Source organism: Triticum urartu, chromosome 1A (assembly GCF_056163025.1).
Source record: "Triticum urartu cultivar PI428250 chromosome 1A, HENAU_Tu73, whole genome shotgun sequence".
Lineage (NCBI taxonomy): Eukaryota > Viridiplantae > Streptophyta > Magnoliopsida > Poales > Poaceae > Triticum > Triticum urartu.
Window position 1 is genome coordinate 576356192 of NC_141873.1, and position 7940 is coordinate 576364131.

A 7940-nucleotide genomic window follows, 5' to 3' on the forward strand; every position below is an offset into this window, starting at 1 on the left:
GTACGTCTTCCCGATCCGACCGATCCAAGCACCGTTACTCCGGTACCTCCGAGTTCTTGGCACACGTTCAGCTCGATGACGATCCCCGGGCTCCAATCCAGCAAAGCTTCGGGGATGAGTTCCGTCAGCACGACGGCGTGGTGACGATCTTGATGTTCAACCGTCGCAGGGCTTCGCCTAAGCACCGCTACAATATGACCGAGGTGTAATATCGTGGAGGGGGTCACCGCACACGGCTAAGGAACGATCACGAAGATCAACTTGTGTGTCTATGGGGTGCCCCCTGCCCCCGTATATAAAGGAGTGGAGGAGGGGAGGGTCGGCCCTCTCTATGGCGCGCCCTAGGGGAGTCCTACTCCCACCGGGAGTAGGATTCCCCTTTTCCTAGTCCAACTAGGAGTCCTTCCATGAAGTAGGAGTAGGAGACAAGGAAGGGGAAGGGAGAAGGGAAGGAAGGAGGGGGCGCAGCCCCTTCCCCTAGTCCAATTTGGACTAGGCCTTGGGGGGGCGCGCGGCCTGCCCTAGGCAGCCCCTCTCTCTTTCCCGTATGGCCCAATAAGGCCCAATACTTCTCCCCCGTATTCCCGTAACTCCCCGGTACTCCGAAAAATACCCGAATCACTCGGAACCTTTCCGATGTCCGAATATAGTCATCCAATATATCGATCTTTATGTCTCGACCATTTCGAGACTCCTTGTCATGTCCCCGATCTCATCCGGGACTCTGAACTCCTTCGGTACATCAAAACTCATAAACTCATAATATAACTATCATCGAAACCTTAAGCGTGCGGACCCTACGGTTCGAGAACAATGTAGACATGACCGAGACACGTCTCCGGTCAATAACCAATAGCGGGACCTGGATGCCCATATTGGCTCCTACATATTCTACGAAGATCTTTATCGGTCAGACCGCATAACAACATACGTTGTTCCCTTTGTCATCGGTATGTTACTTGCCCGAGATTCGATCGTCGGTATCTTAATACCTAGTTCAATCTCGTTATCAGCAAGTCTCTTTACTCGTTCCGTAATACATCATCTCACAACTAACTCATTAGTTGCAATGCTTGCAAGGCTTATGTGATGTGCATTACCGAGAGGGCCCAGAGATACCTCTCCGACAATCGGAGTGACAAATCCTAATCTCGAAATACGCCAACCCAACATGTACCTTTGGAGACACCTGTAGAGCTCCTTTATAATCACCCAGTTATGTTGTGACGTTTGGTAGCACACAAAGTGTTCCTCCGGCAAACGGGAGTTGCATAATCTCATAGTCATAGGAACATGTATAAGTCATGAAGAAAGCAATAGCAACATACTAAACGATCGGGTGCTAAGCTAATGGAATGGGTCATGTCAATCACATCATTCTCCTAATGATGTGATCCCGTTAATCAAATAACAACTCTTTTGTTTATGGTTAGGAAACATAACCATCTTTGATTAACGAGCTAGTCAAGTAGAGGCATACTAGTGACACTCTGTTTGTCTATGTATTCACACATGTATTATGTTTCCGGTTAATACAATTTTACCATGAATAATAAACATTTATCATGATATAAGGAAATAAATAATAACTTTATTATTGCCTCTAGGGCATATTTCCTTCAGCTATATTATCTACTGTTTTGGATGTTTATGGGCTTTATTATACACTTTTATATCATTTTTGGGACTAAGCTATTAACCCAGAGCCCAGTGCCAGTTTCTGTTTTTACCTTGTTTTAGGGTTTCGAAGAAAAGGAAAATCAAACGGAGTCCAATTGACCTAAAACTTCACGGAACTCATTTTTGGAAGGAAAGAAGCCCAGAAGACTTGAAGTGCACGTAAGGGAAGCTTCGAGGAGGCCACGAGGTAGGGGGCGCGCCCACCCCCTAGGGCGCACCCTCCACCCTCGTGCCCCCCCTGACGTACTTCTTCTGCCTATATATCTCCATATACCCTGAAAACATCGAGGAGCATAATAGATCGGGAGTTCCACCGCCAGAAGCCTCCGTAGCCACCAAAAGCCAATCTAGACCCGTTCCGGCACCCTGCCGGAGGGGGTAATCCCTCTCCGGTGGCCATCTTCATCATCCCGGTGCTCTCCATGACGAGGAGGGAGTAGTTCTCCCGTGGGGCTGAGGGTATGTACCAGTAGCTATGTGTTTGATCTCTCTCTCTCTCTCGTGTTCTTGAGGTGGTACGATCTTGATGTATCGCGAGCTTTGCTATTATAGTTGGATCTTATGTTTCTCCCCCCTCTTCTCTCTTGTAATGAATTGGGTTTCCCCTTTGAAGTTATCTTATCGGATTGAGTCTTTAAAGATTTGAGAACACTTGATATATGTCTTGCCGTGCGTATCTGTGGTGACAATGGGATACCACGTGATTCAATTGATGTATGTTTTGGTGATCAACTTGTGGGTTCCGCCCATGAACCTATGCATAGGGGTTGGCACACGTTTTCGTCGTGATTCTCCGGTAGAACTTTGGGGCACTCTTTGAGGTTCTATGTGTTGGTTGAATAGATGAGTCTGAGATTGTGTGATGCATATCGTATAATCATACCCACGGGTACTTGAGGTGACATTGGAGTATCTAGGTGAAATTAGTGTTTTGGTTGATTTGTGTCTTAAGGTGTTATTCTAGTACGAACTCTAGGGCTGTTTGTGACACTTATAGGAATAGCCCAACGGATTGATTGGAAAGAATAACTTTGAGGTGGTTTCGTACCCTACCATAAGCTCTTCGTTCGTTCTCCGCTATTACTGACTTTGGAGTGACTCTTTGTTGCATGTTGAGGGATAGTTATGTGATCCAATTATGTTAGTATTGTTGAGGGAACTTGCACTTGCGAAAGTATGAACCCTAGGCCTTGTTTCAACGCATTGCAATACCGTTTACGCTCACTTTTATCATTAGTTACCTTGCTATTTTTATAATTTCAGATTACAAAAACCTTTATCTACCATCCATATATCACTTGTATCACCATCTCTTTGCCGAACTAGTGCACCTATACAATTTACCATTGTATTGGGTGTGTTGGGGACACAAGAGACTCTTTGTTATTTGGTTGCTGGGTTGCTTGAGAGAGACCATCTTCATCCTACGCCTCCTACGGATTGATAAACCTTAGGTCATCCACTTGAGGGAAATTTGCTACTGTCCTACAAACCTCTGCACTTGGAGGCCCAACAACGTCTACAAGAAGAAGGTTGTGTAGTAGACATCAAGGCCCTTGGCCAACTACATGCCGGCGCAATCTCTCGGTCTTCTTTTGCATAGTCTTGACCGTTTTGGAGAGGTTACCAAATTCTTTTGCACCCCATGCACCAAGTTCGCCCTGCATCTTGGAAAGGGTACATGCAATACCCGGAAGGCCTTGACCTTGATGTAGCCGCTGCCATGATTCACTAACAAGATCATCTTAGTCGGCATGTGATTGCCACACGTTCTCGTAATGAAACTGCTTCACCCTTTATTATGGTTGTGGTTGTTAAGCTCACGCAATTCAATTATAATAAAACAGTGATCCGACTCAATAGAGCTAACATATCTAACCCTGGACTCCTCAAACAGATTCAACACAGCCGAATTGACTAGAGCCCGATCCAAGCATGCCTTGACATTGGCAGCACCTTGTTGCAAGTTATCCCATGTGTACTCCACGCCCACCCATCCAAGGTCCTGGAGAGCACACTCATCAACGACTTCGTGAAAAGCTCGCATTTGCCACTCCGGCCGTGCAATACGACTGAAGTGTTCCGTCCTGTATAGTGTTTCATTGAAGTCACCTACGCTCATCCATGCTTGATGTTCGATGCCAAATAAAGTTCTCATGAAGCGCCCAATGACGCCGATTTTGCACTCTCGGAGCTCCATAGAAACCAGTAAATCTCCATCCCAGAGAATCCACTCCAGCCTTTTTGACAACCACATCAATGTGGCTCACACTATAATTTTTCAGTTCAACCGAAACCTCATTCGACCGGAACAGTCCCACCCCACCGCTGAGACCATTACCGTCGACAGCAAAACATTCTACAAATCCCAAAGTATTTCATAGATTCTCTACTTTCTTCACCCTTATTTTAGTTTACATGACAAACACAAGGGCATGACCTTCTTGCTTCACTATGCTGCGAAGCTCTCGAACTGCCGCAGGGTTCCCAAGCTCCCGTCAGTTCCAACTTATGCAATTCATTTGGACGTGCAGGGCTGACCAACAGCATCTGCCTAGTTATCTGGGGTGGGATTCTTCTTCTTCCTTCCATCCTCATCATGCCATCCGTTTGCTTGATCATCAGTGTGCATCGAGGTCGAATCAAGGTCAAACTTCCGGGCTCCGGAACTTCCGTCCCCTGTTTCAGTAGCTTCCGGGGTACTACTGACTACTGAGTTTGTTCAAACTCTTTGTGTAGACCAGAACTTGGCCAGAACTTCCGGTGTTCGGAACTTCCGTCCTTGTCCGGAACTTCTGGGCTATGCAGAAATCTGCCTCCAACGACCAGATTCCATCCCCACCTATAAATAGTCTTCTTCTTCTTCCTCACGAAGGATTGGACGACTCCATTTCTCTCACCTCCATTTTCAGACCTTGATTTCTTGGAGATCTCCCTCCTTAGCCAACCAAAGCTCTTGATCTTTTGAGAAGCGAAGGAGAAGTGCTCGATCTACACATTCACCAAAGATAAAGTTGATTCCCCTCTTGTTTTTGTGGTGCATCTTGTTACTCTTGGAGGTTGGAGACTCCTAGGCGGTAGGAGTGCTCCGGCGAGGAATCGACCATTGTGATTTCCCCGGAAAGTTTGTGAGGGTTTGGAGACCACCCCAAGGTCTACCGCTAGTAGTTGAGAAATGCCTTCGTGGTGTTGTCTCAAAGAGAGAATAGGGTGAGCCTTCGTGGCGTTGGTGTGCCTTCATGGTAACAGCCACCTCTTTAACGTTGACGTAGCTTCCCTCCAAGGAAGTGAACATCGGCATACATCCTCGTCTCCCGGAGTTGCGGTTATTCCTAACCCTAACTCACTACTTATGGTTACTTGTCTCTTAGCACTTACTTATATCATATTGTGCTTGCTATCTCACATACTTGTGTTACTTGTTTATCTTGCTTAGCTCTTAACATCATACTTGCAATTGTTAGGCTCACTTTCATATTCCGCATTAATTTTTGTAATTGTACCTATTCACGCCCCCTCTAGGTCCATCTCGATCCTTTCACCTTGTTTAGTTGAACTTTCATTGGGCGTAGTTTTCTTCTGTTCATCCGAGGCCCGCAGACTAGGCCTGAATGGAAGGTCACCATGAATGTTCCTCTTACCCGAAGTTGGGCAGTAGAGGTCAGAATGCCCTAAGCAGCCACAAGAAAAGCAAAAGTGCGACACATTTTCATACTGGATATCATAGAGATCTTGCCGCTTCCTTCTTGCTGAATCAATCAGGATCCATCTCCTGAGTGGCTTACTCACATCAACAGAGACCCACGCACGCAGATGGCTGCCCATATGATCAAACTGCACTGACATAGCATCTTTATCTATCTGCTTAGCAATCTCAATCCCCCATGCAACCTCCCTAAGGTTGTATGGCAGATTAGTGACCCAAGCCCAAAGGTGAAGCCGGTCAAATTTCACTTCATCCGGACGCATGCACTCCTCGAAGTCAGCAAGAATCACCGCATGATTGCTAACATACCATGGCGATCCTGCCCAAATTCTATCCCTGTCGCGCTTGGGTTCCAGCTCCACCACGAACATGTTGTCCTCCATAGATCGAAATTGCAGACATCGGAGATTCCCCCAAGCCGGGCAAAGTGCATTACCTATCGTCTGGATATGAAGTAGGTTTTGGTGCAGCACCTTCCCCACTAGTAGCCACTTCGGCGGAGTCTCATCCTCACGATCATCTAGGATCAGCGGAGTTGCTTCCTCGTCCGTGATGCCGAGTTTTCCCATGGCTTCCTCAAGATGAACCCTAGCCGCGCCTGGCGAACCCGGGGTTGCCCGCGCCTCCTTCCCGTGATCTAAAGCTCCCCGAGGAAGAGGGGCGTCATTCGTCGTCTTGCCAGAGCCCGATGTAGCCATCTCGCTCAGCTCGCCCACGCCCCGCCGATGTAGATCGGACGTGTGCCGCCGTTGCTACGCAAAAACCCTAATCGCCTCCGTAGGAGGCTTCAGGTTTTCCGGAGAATTGATATGCGGATCGTTTGGAAGCACCGATATGTCAATCCGACTATCCGAGGCATGCATGGAACCAGGACAGATACATGCACGGCATCGTACACATACGTACGAACAGTTCGACGATCTCGTCTACGTAAATCTTGCGACCATCCTAAACAAACCAGAGATGAATGATATTGTCTTTTGTTAATATATAAGCCATGTACTCCGAGTGACTCTCTTCAGGCTTTGATTCAACTCAGCAGCTTGTACAAATTCTGCTCCTTTCGGAGTCGGTCTCGAATAAGGTTAAAAAAATGAGTTTTTTTGAGACAGTGAAAAGAAAAGGATTTGGCCTCCAGCGGCTCACGGGTGTCACTTTTTTTGCCCGGCCTAATTGCGACCCAGCGAGTGAGTAGATGCATGCATGCAGACCAAAAATCCTATTTGACGCACAATGCGTTAGATAGGTGCCCTTTCGGATAGCAGCGCTCGGTATGGACCATCCCAGCCCATTTTAGAAACATTATTTCGGTTTGGCTGTTTGGTTTTCTACTGGTTTTAGAAACATTCCAGAATTTTTAGTGCCTTTTTCTTCTTTTCCAGTCAGAAAACTGTTCAGAAAAATTCGATTGTATTTTTGAAATTTTTGTACTATCAATTTTGCTTGGAAATTTAAAATTTTGTTTGGAACTCAGAAAATGTTTGAATTTTCAGAAATAGATTGGGATATTTTTTTTTATGAATTTCCTTCATGATTTTTTTGGTATTTTGAAAAAGTGTGCAGAAATTTAAAATGTTTATTTGAAATTTTCATGTTTTAATATAAAAACCAATAAAAATTAAATCACTATAGTTATTTTAGAGGGATGAGAGAAAGTATGCTAGCTCTAGGGCGATCACTAAAGTAAAGTGATTAGCAACAGTGCCTTGCTGATGAGTTGGCTCATCCGGCGACGCCCTATGCAAAAGGCCAACGTCTTGATGCACGGAGCATTGTATAGATAGGGAGTCCTACGTAGACGACCGAAGAAACAGGATGGCGTCGGCGATGGGCTCTGGTTAGTATTGGCCCAAATTAGTTTTTTCTTCTCATTTGGCAATAGCAACGTTCCTCGAAGAGATTATGCCGGAATAAATCTCACCCACACGAGACAAGGACACAGAAGGCGTGTTTGCTAGGGAGCTCCTAGTAAGCACCGACTAGGGGTTTCGGCGCCCACGGTGCCATGCTATTGGGCCGGCCCAAAACAGGAGCACGCCTGACAAGAAAAAATAGAATAAATAATTGGCGCGAGCGAGGAGACGCGATCGGGTAACCTACTGTCTACAACACGCTAACCACTCGGCCACAACGGCACATCTTTTTTTTTTAACATCAGTATAGACGTAAGCGCTGATACATACGCGCATGCGCTCACCCCTATAAACGCACACACGCACACTCTATCTCTATGAGCACCTCCGAGAGACTGAGCCAGCATATCATCTTGAGATTTACGAAGTCATCGTAGGCGCCTCGTCGTCGACGGGAACGTCTCATCCCACTGAAAGCGCATTGCGGGAAATCCTGAAATAAATTCAGGAATAATGCGGGCACCAAGACTTCAACCCAGGTGTGTTGGGGATACCACTGTCTCTCTAACCATCACAACGGCACATATGACATCATTTCTTTTCTTTTCTAGGTTCTTCTTTCCTTTTTCGGTTTTCCATTTTTCTTTTCCATGTTTTCTTTTTTCCTTCCTTATATGATGATTTTTTTCCAAACTCATGAT